General features: G+C 60.6%; 1 pseudogene; it reads right to left on the bottom strand.

The window, feature by feature from the left end:
• LOC119098132 (microtubule-actin cross-linking factor 1-like) overlaps positions 1-10,000 on the bottom strand; it is a 21,339-nt pseudogene extending 11,339 nt beyond the window's left edge.

Below are 10,000 nucleotides of genomic sequence, written 5' to 3'. Positions count from 1 at the left end.
CAGGAATGACAACTCAAGCTTGCCGACACACTGCAAGCGCCATCGTTATGTAATATCTTCTGGTTGAGCACGTGCAGAACAAACACGGGCTGGTCTCAGTCCAGACGCTGCCGTTTCAGCCAAATCTTACACACCCGCTGTGACCAGGCAGACCTTGACGCCAGTCGGCGACGGTCGAGCTCCGTTCCGCTCCTCCGTTTCTGTCCCCTCCCTTCGGCAGCCACACCGGTCCTCGCTGGCTAGCAGCGTCCACAGCGGCTCACCTTGGTCTCAAGGTCCGAATAGCGGTGACTGATGGAGTCCAGCTTGTCCTTGAGCTGGAGCGCCTCATCGCTGGAGATGTGCCGCATCAGGTCGGCGCCGATGTCCTGCAGCTCCTGCTCCGGCTCCCGGTGGTGGTCCACCTCCTCGCTGAGATCCTGCGGCCGGCGCGCCACCCGTCAGCGAGGCTCGGCACAGAGCCGGCGCAGAGCCGGCACAGAGCCGGTACAGAGCCGGCACAGAGCCGGCCACAGAGCCCGCACAGAACCGGGACAGAAGCCGGCCCAGAGCCAGCACAAAGCCCGCACAGAGCCGGGACAGAGCCGGTACAGAGCCGGCACAGAGCCGGCACAGAGCCCGCACAGAACCGGGACAGAGCCGGCACAGAGCCAGCACAAAGCCCGCACAGAGCCGGGACAGAGCCGGTACAGAGCCGGCACAGAGCCAGCACAGAGCCGGCACAGAGCCCGCACAGAGCCGGGACAGAGCCGGCACAGAGCCGGCGCAGAGCAGGCACGGAGCCGGTACAGAGCCGGCACAGAGCCCGCACAGAGAGCGGCACAGAGCCGGAACAGAGCCGGCACAGAGCCGGAACAAAGCCGCACAGAGTCGGGACAGAGCCGGCACAGAGCCGGCACAGAGCCGGAACACTCGGGTTCGCGACATTCGGCAGCTGATGGGCTTAGCAGCGCAGCGAACACGCGCATAATGGAATGTGGTGACCTATCGTAAATATACTCCATGTACATAGTTTCCGCGGCTAGTGGGCCACTACCTCTAGCACCTGGGAACGCTGGTGTGCTCGTTACGCCTGGTCATCGATACAATATATACCGATATCGATGGTGACCATTATACACCAGGCTTATCGGTTACGCCTGGCTATCCACACACGAAAGTATCGTTCATCTTCCAGCGTATCTTGACAATATCTATTACCCAAAACCTGTGACAATGTGACCTAGAGCCCCTGCTATTAATGTCCATCATCTGCCGCGGTCCTCCCATGCCTCACTCTCTGCACTCAGCTAACTCACCGTCAACTCTTCCATTTGTTCGTGCAGCTTGTCGACGTGCACTGAGAGCACCTTGTACTTGTTCAGCCGCTGCTCCATCTCGTCCATCCAGACGAGGAAGTCCTCGTAGTTGAGCACGAGCGCGCGCAGCTGCTTGCCGGCGTCCTGCAGGCGGCGGCCGAGCGCCTCGCTGTCGTCCACCAGCTTGGTGTAGGCGTCGGTGACCTCCTGCAGCCGGTCGGCCAGTGCCTGCGCCTCGTCGTCGCCCACCAGCTCCATCAGGACGGTGGCGATGTTGGCCAGCTCGTCGAAGTCGCCGCCGCGCTGCACGATCTCGCGGTGCAGCGTCTGCGGACCGCCGGGGTGGATGATGAGCAGGCGGTAGAGCTGATCACGAGTGAGCTCGCGGCTCGCGGAAGGGAGTGTGATGCCTCGGGTTACGCACCTGACTATCACATGAATCCTAACTAGTTAGGTCGCTCGTTGAGACACAACTCACTTCTACGATCATCGCCTCCCTTGCCATTGCAAGCAATGAGGCTGACCGTCAGAAATCATCAATGGACGAGACTTGAAGCAGGTCTAGCGTTGACACATCCCTTGCGTTCCCACGGCGCCATTGAAGCCAGGCGTCATAAGCACCAATGATGAGTAATGCAGTAATGGAGGGAGCTTGTGCAAAACGATCTGGGGCTTACGTCGTGATCCTTGATCCTTCTCTGGATCTTGTCTTCATCGGTGGGAATCGTTTCCATGTCCTTCAACTTCTTTTCCATCTTTTCCAGCCACTCGACAAGTGGGCCGTTCTTATCCTGGTACTCCTTCGCGACCTGCAATGAAATGACCTCTCTTATGAGTACTGGAACATGCTATTACCCTTGTTTGGAAGATCATACAAGTACTTCAGTAAATCACCTGTATACAGTGCTATGAAATAATAACCGCACGCACAACTTATTAGACACCTATGGATCATTTACCGAGGATCCTAGTTGTTTTCAGTACTTAATATAAAGCAAAATGCAGCGCTCGCAAAACCGTGAAAAACACGTTCAACTCAGACATAATCACGACCTTTCAATCTCACCAGGACACCCCGGGAGCGACCCCCCCCCCCCCGCTCTCCGGCGCGGCGCATCAGCTGGCCCGGCCGCCGCGTACCTTCATGGCGTCCTCGAGCTGTTGCATACGCTCGGCCGCCTGGCCGGTGAGCGCGTCGAACCGCTCGGTCAGCTGGCGCAGCTGCCCCTCGATCTCAGCTCGCTCCGCCGGCTGGCAGTTCTTGGCGATCTCCTTGCCCATGTCGAACAGGGACGACACAGAGCCCTGGCGGTTCGAGCAGGAGCTTCTGCAGGAAGCGCTGCTCCTGCCACCTGCGCCTTCACCACCTTATAGTCGGCCGACGGCGGCTTCTGGTGCGCCACCAGGTCCTCGGTGTCGGCCAGCCACTGCAGCAGGCCCTCGAGCGCCCTCGCGGAACTTGCCCGACTGCAGCAGGCCGACGTCCAGGGCTCGCTCCCGGTTGTGCATCTGGAGACAGCGGCGGGGTCTCAGCCGGCGGGGATGCAGGAAGTGTGACGTCACGGAACACATCGTCACGCCCTGTCTCAGGCTGTGACTGTAGGAGTGTGCGTGGGTACAGTCGAGACTCATTCTCTTGGTTTCACATGCCACTGCTGATATCGTTGGCGCCTACATATTCCGTCGGAAGTGAGGCCGGAAACAGCCTCAAGACACCGTAAGCGAATCCGCATTTTTCGATTCGATTTAACGGTGCAGGGATGAGCGCCCGGACTCTCTGTCACTTGCAGTCGGGGCACAGGGTCGTGGTGAAAACAACAGGCAGAAAACAAGCGTGGCCCTGGGCTCAACAAACCTGACCGTAGACCCCAATGCTAGGATTTCAATGCATCCACTTGGAGCATTTGCCTAAGCGCTGCATGAACAATCTGGACACCCACCTCGTATTTCTACCGCGCCAAAAAGGCCTTCTGCGAACTGGCTAAGAAGTGTTCACTATTTATGCCCAAATTTTCGAGACAGTGCGTTTCCGTTAGCCCAAAAACCAAACCCACCACGTCCAATGTCGTCCGTATGCCCGTCCCTCGCCACCCAATTCCCTCGCTTCATTTGACCACCTCTGACATACCCGCTCCTTCAGCTCGTTCCACAAGTCGTTCATCTTCTCGAGGTCGCCCTCGATGCCGGTGGTGTTGACGCCGGCGGCGGCCGACTGCACGAGGCCCTGACCGCTCTTGTTGCAGTCGTCCACGTGCGCCGAGAGCGTCTCGACGCGCGTCGTCTTGAACTGGCGGAACTCCTGCTGCTGGCGGCGGATTGTTTCCACATCGGTGGCCGGCTTCGGCAGCGAGGCCTCCTCGCGCGATGCATGTCGGATGTCCTCCACCACCACCTCGTACGTGCTGTAGAAGGTGGTCAGCTTGGTGAGCACGACGGTGACGTCCCGCTCGCGGGCGCGGCCGCGGTCGTCCATTGCGGCTCAGCTGGCGCCGCATGCTGCCCAGCTGGTCACGCATCGTCTTGGCGTCGGCGGCGAAGCCTGTCGACGGTGAGAGCAGTGGTCAGCTGATGGGCAGACGGTGGTCAGCTGATGGTGGCACAGTGGTCAGCTGATGGGCGGTTACCTGATGAGCGGCACAGTGGTCAGCTGATGGGTGGCACAGCAGCCAGCTGATGGGCAACACAGACTGCATGACAGTCAAGACTGCAGGGAATAGAGCAGGTGCCAAGAGCAGGTGCCACAGGATAGCCCTTTTAATGCAGGGTTAAGCACCTGACGGCTACCTCTTTTGATGCATCACTAAATGCTGATGAACATATGGGCAGAAATTTAGGTGGTGGGTATCAATAGCAAGGAGCCAGCTATCCACGCCAGCGAAACGTATAAGCAGCCCTTACCTCCTGAACGAGGCCCTGGACCGTCTTCTCGGCGGCGTCCAGCTCGTGTCGCTCGTGCACCACCTTCTCCATGAAGACGGTGATCTCCGTCACCTGCTTCTGCACGATGATGACCTCGCGCGCCACCGGCGCCATGTTGTCCAGCTCCTCCTCCAGCAACCCAGCTGGTGGTAGAGCCCCTTGAGCCGCTCATTGACCTCATTGACGGCATGCGAAGCGTTTTGCAGGTCGCTATGCCGGTCGTCCAGCTGGTCACGTAGGTCGCGCAGCCGTCGGTCGACGCGATCGACGTCGTCCTTGACGTGGTCTGCGCTGGAGCCCAGCTGGTGTGCGTCCTGACGCAGCTCGTCGCCAGCGCCGCGCACCTTCTCCAGCTGCTGGCCCAGCTGGTCGGCCTCCTGCAGCAGGTCCTTGACGCGGCCCAGCATGCGCGGGTCGCGGCCGCCGCCGAGCGCGTCGTGCGCCCCGAGCCGGTCCTCGCAGCGCTGCAGGCCGTGCTCCAGGTCGCGCAGCTTGTCCTGGAAGTCGCCCACCTTGGCGGCCACGTCCTCCAGCGCCTGCAGGCGGCCGACGGCGGCGGCGCTCAGGGCGTCCCAGCGCTGCCGTAGCAGCTGCAGGTCGGCCTGCACACCTTCCTTGTCAGTGTCGGTGGCGGCGAGCAGCGCGTCGCCGCCCGACTGCGTCTGCTCGTGCTCGCCCGAGTGCAGCGACACGTCGTTCTTGAACGCCTGCACCTCGCGCAGCTGCTTCTGGATGTCGGCCTTGCGGAAGCTGATGGGCTGCATGCGGTCCAGCCGGTCCTCGGCCTTGTCCAGCCAGGGGCGCGAACCTCTCCAGCGCCGCGTGGTACTTGCGGCAGAGGTCGGAGCACGTCTGCAGACGGGTGTGGCGACTCACTGCCTCCCGCTTCATGCCGTCCCAGTCCTTCTGCAGCTTATCCAGGAACTTCTGCAGCGTCTTGGCCTCCTGCTTGTTGGTCGTCTTGGCGAGCAGGTCCTGGCCCTTGCGCTGGACGAGGAACACCTCGTGCTCGCGCGCCGTCACACTCTTGTAGACGGGCTCGTACTCTGCCACCTGGCGCGCCAGCCTGTCGGCGTCGGCTGACACCTTCAGCGGGCGGCCCATCTGGTCGACGCAGTCCTTGATCCACTCCTGTACGTCCGCGCAGCCGTCCTCGAACTCGCGGTCCTCTTTCAGCGAGTTCTCCAGCTCGGCGCGCAGGTTGTCCATCTTCTTCTGCAGCTGGTTCTGCTGGCGGCCCAGCTGGTAAGCTTGTCCTTGACCCTCGGTCTTGGCCGACGGGTCGGTCAGCACGTTGCACAGCTCCTCACCGAGCGCTTCCAGCTCAGCTAGCTGCGGTCGCAGCTCGTCCACCTGGTGCTGGAGCTGGTTCAGCTTCTTCAGCTTCTGCTGCGGCTCAGTGCGCTCCGTCGACAGGTCGTCGAAGTTGTCGCGATCTTCTGCAGGTCGCGCTGCAGGCGACCCAGCGACTCGTTGAACTGCTGGCTGGCGCCCGAGGCGGCGTCCAGGTTCTGCTCCCGATCCTCCAGCTTGGCGATCAGCTCCTCCCACTTGTCGTTGGTCTTGCGTTAGCTTGTCTCCCACCTGGGAACAAACAGGCGGTGACACATCAATCGCTGAGCACGTTAGCACACGGTAAGTTGCGTGCCTTAAAACACGTAAAACAAGGTCACTGACTAAGCACGACACAGTGATAACGGCACTACTTTACGAAACGACGCTTTGTTCATCCATTTTGAATCTGCCATCGAGCTTTCATCAAATATTTCGATAGCCATTGTCATATTTTTGGACAATACATCAATGGTAACAAAAGCAATCCCCCCGCGGCAGGCACTCTGACATGATATTTCCGCCGACACACAGAACGCAGGCCTCGTTGTGACGAGGGCCGCTTGCGGTGCCGGTCGTCGAAGCTCACCTTCTGCGCGGGTGGCACATGTCCGGCCTCTGCCCTCCTCAACGAGCCGCCTGACCGACGCGGTTCAGCGTCTGCAGGGTGGGGGTACTGGGCCGGCCGAACCTTCGTTCACATCACGCACGGCCACCTGCTGGCGCTTGCATCTGCACGAGCCGCGGGTCCCGAGCTCAGCGGGCCCAAGCCCAGCAAAACGTCAGCAATCTTCTTCTCCTTGGCCTGCAAGCCAGCCGTTCAGCTGTCGTGCGTGTCGAAGAACTGGCGGCTGTCCTGCAGATTGCGCTGGCTGCGGCCCTTGAGCCCGCTCCTGCACGGCCGGCGCCAGCGCTCCCACCACGTCAGTGAGCGCGCCCTGCAGCAGGTCGGCGCGCGGGCACGCCGGGCCGCCGGCGAAGCAGCTCGCCCGCTTGTGTCTTCAGGCCGTCCTAGCGCCGGCTGCCCGCTGTACACCTCCTCCACGAGCGCTCGCACGGCGCGCCAGCTGCTGTCGGCCTCGGTCGCGGTCGGCTCTGCGGCACGGCGTCGCGCGGCAGCTGGCGCTCCGTCTTGTCCAGGAACTGCTGCAGCTTGCTTCAGCGTGTCCATGTGGCCGGCGCACGGCATTCGTCGCTGACGGGTGTCCGATGTCCGCCTGCCGGTCGGTGAGACCGCGTACCCTGCCAATCTGGTAGCGATGGTTTGATCTCGTTCAAGCTGCGCCTGGATCGGCGATTGGTCTAGTTGGGGGTGGAGGGAGGGGGGGGGGGGGGGTGTTAGGCTTCGGCCCGACACGGTCTACCGGATGATAGTGGTGCCAGCGTATGAATACTGGGCTGCATGGAAATGACAATAGGTAGGCTAACACTCAGCCGTTTTAAGTGCTACACGCTGCTTGGAGAGGCGCTGACATCTCGTTGGACAGCGTTGAAATTGCACATGCAGTAACAACAGATCCAAGCGCAAATGTTTCTCAGAATACCAACGCCCATGGATGAATGCATCCACTTCTCAACACACCCGCAGTTGTGCACCTGCTGGTGCCGTCACAGGACGCTCGGGCCCACCAAAGCTACCGTCTTCGACCTCTGACCACCACCCGTTCGTCAGAAACGCATCCATCTCTCTTCTCGTGCCCCTCCGCGCTCCGGTCTACATACCGCACCGAGCGGGGTGTGCACACGCCAGTCAATGCACTGTGCGCCGCTGCCTTACCGTCCAGAGCCGACATATCCGTCGAGCATGCGAACTCACGGCGGCTGGGCCGGCCCGGTGAGGCCGGCGACGAGCGCGTCGAAAGAGGGCTACGCACTGCGAACACAACGCGCATGCGCTCAGCCGCGAGAAAGCCGTGCACCGGGGCATCCGGGAAGGTCAGCGGCACACGCCAAAAAAAAACACGCCAAGCGAGTGTGCCGTGAAGGAACAGAAGTAGGCGGTGCAATGACAGAACGCGTACAGAACGAAGAACAACTCAGAAGCATCGAAGGCGACGGAAAGGTATGCAGCGAAAATACAAAGCCAACCAAATGGACCGGAGTGCTGTGCTAAACGACGGGGAGCGGTGGGACGTGCCGAAAACAAAACAAATCGACGCGATTACAGCTCCGTTCCACCCCATCTGTGCAGCATGCAGGCAAGAGAAGGAAGCAAATGGAAAACAACAGACGCTGGCTTCACCACACCACCAGTGCAGTTGTTTTACCTGTCACCACCCGCTTGACACGCCTGATGTCAATGTGAGCGGTGTCCCCACCTCCGCGGGTCACCTGTACCTGGTGTCAAACACGTGACGAGGCTCCTGCTTAGGTAATACTGGTAGTGACTGGTGGTGTGGCTCATCAATAGCGCGACTGATCCGCACCTGGCGTCAGGCGTGTGACTGATACGTACCTGGTGTCAGTGGCGTGACTGATCCGCATTCGGTGCCAGTGGCGTGACTGATGCACATTTGAAGTCAGTGGCGTGGCTGATGCACATTTTGTCAGTGGCGTGACTGATACGCACCTAGTGTCAGTGGCGTGATGATCCGCACCTGGTGTCAGTGGCGTGACTGATCCGCACCTGGTGTCAGTGGCGTGACTGATCCGCACTGGCGTCAGAGCGTGACTGATCCGCACCTGGCGTCAGAGGCGTGACTGATCCGCACCTGGCGTCAGAGGCGTGACTGATCCGCACCTGGCGTCAGTGGCGTGACTGCTACGCACCTGATGACAGAGGCGTGACGGAGCGGCGTCCGTGGGAGACGACGGACGTCTTCTTGGCGGGCGTGACGGAGGAGCGACGTCGGGACGGCGTCTCGGCCCGATCGGCCCGCAGCAAGGCGTCGTACTGGTTGCCCAAGTCATTCACCTTGTCGATCGTGGTCACGTACTGGCCGTGTTCCTTCACTAGTGGCTGCGGACGCGGCGGAGGAGGTTGGCTACAGTCAAGGGGCACAGACGACCAGGCCAGGGCGAACTAGGATGAAACAGCGTCGAAAAAAATTCATGCTCGCGCGGTACTGCTCGCAAATTTCCTGCACTCTGCAGGACACTCAGCACAACATTTTGCGACGGGTGGATTCCATAAAAGCCACCTCTATGCTTCTTCAGTAAAGCTCTAATGACCGCGTCCAGCTCATATGACATGGCAAAAATTTACACACTGATCACACGCTAGTTCCAGTGGAAGCACGCATATCTCAGTATTGATTCACGTCAGGGCTGATACAGCAAACGAGCTCACGTGACAGTGACACCGACGACTACAGAGGCCACGGACAGCTACGCAGTGCGGTACCTTGAGCTCGTCGCTCTGCTGCTTCAGCAGCTTCTGGTCCACGGCCACCGGCTGCAGGGAGTCGATGCGGGTCTCCATCTTTTTCATCCAAGTCAGCACGTCCTCCTTGAGCTTTTCGTAGGCGTTGAGGGAGTCGGAGCGAGTGCGACCCTCCTGAAGCCGCTCGTCCAGCAGGTCCTGCAGCTCGCGCCACTGCGCCTCCATTTCCTTCAAACAGGGAGGCGCGGCGTTACCGACGACGGCCACCAAACGCTGAGCAGACCAGAGCAAGACCAGTAGCGACAAGTTGCTTTTGCGGCGTTAGAGCTGCTGCAGCACCTGCGGCACATTTTGCTCCGTAAGACGCCACAGCTCGGCGCCGGTTGGCTCAAACTTTGTCCGACCAAGGCTTACGTGATGACCACACAAACCGACTGACAACCACATCACATTGCTGTTCTTATTACAACATCAACCAGCAGTCAATCTGAGCAAACCAGACATTAGGCACGTTGAACACAACCGTTCAACTACGACACCTATCCGCCAAACACTCACCACCCGGCCCCCTCACCGCATACCACCTGGTAGCTCTCCCACTAACCTTGACCTTGTCCTTGGTACAGCCGTGTCAGTGACGTCACGGCGCCCCACGAGGGCGGTGCCGGTGCGCACGGCCGCCTCGTAGTCGGGCCGGCCCGCGTCACGCCGGCCGCCAGCTCGTCCATCTTGCTCGTGTACGACTCGGCGTTCAGCTTGATGATCTCCTGCGACTCCACCACTTCGAAGATCTCGACGAACCATGCTCGAAGCGCTCGGCCTTGCCCCAGAAGTTGTCGGTCTGCGAGGCCACCTCGTCCAGCTGACGGCCGCGCTCCTGGCACCGTTCGTGCAGCTTGTCGAAGCGCGTCGTCAGCTCGCGCAGGTTCTCCTCGATCTTCTTGGCGATGCGCGCGTTAGAGGGCGTCTCGAGCAGCTGACCCGCGGAGCGCTGGATCTGGTCGACGCCCGGCTGGTGCGAGTCGATGTCGGTCTGCAGCAGCCGCTGCTCCTGCACCTGCTCCGTCAGGCGATCGCGGTTCAGACTGGCCGGCTTCAGGATGGACTTGAGCCGCGCCTCGGCCTGGTT

This window comes from Pollicipes pollicipes, unplaced genomic scaffold, assembly GCF_011947565.3.
Source record: "Pollicipes pollicipes isolate AB1234 unplaced genomic scaffold, Ppol_2.1 Scaffold_4740;HRSCAF=5597_pilon_pilon_pilon, whole genome shotgun sequence".
Classification (NCBI taxonomy): domain Eukaryota; kingdom Metazoa; phylum Arthropoda; class Thecostraca; order Pollicipedomorpha; family Pollicipedidae; genus Pollicipes; species Pollicipes pollicipes.
The sequence above is the reverse complement of the archived record's forward strand: the minus strand, read 5'-3'. Positions and strand labels throughout refer to the sequence as shown.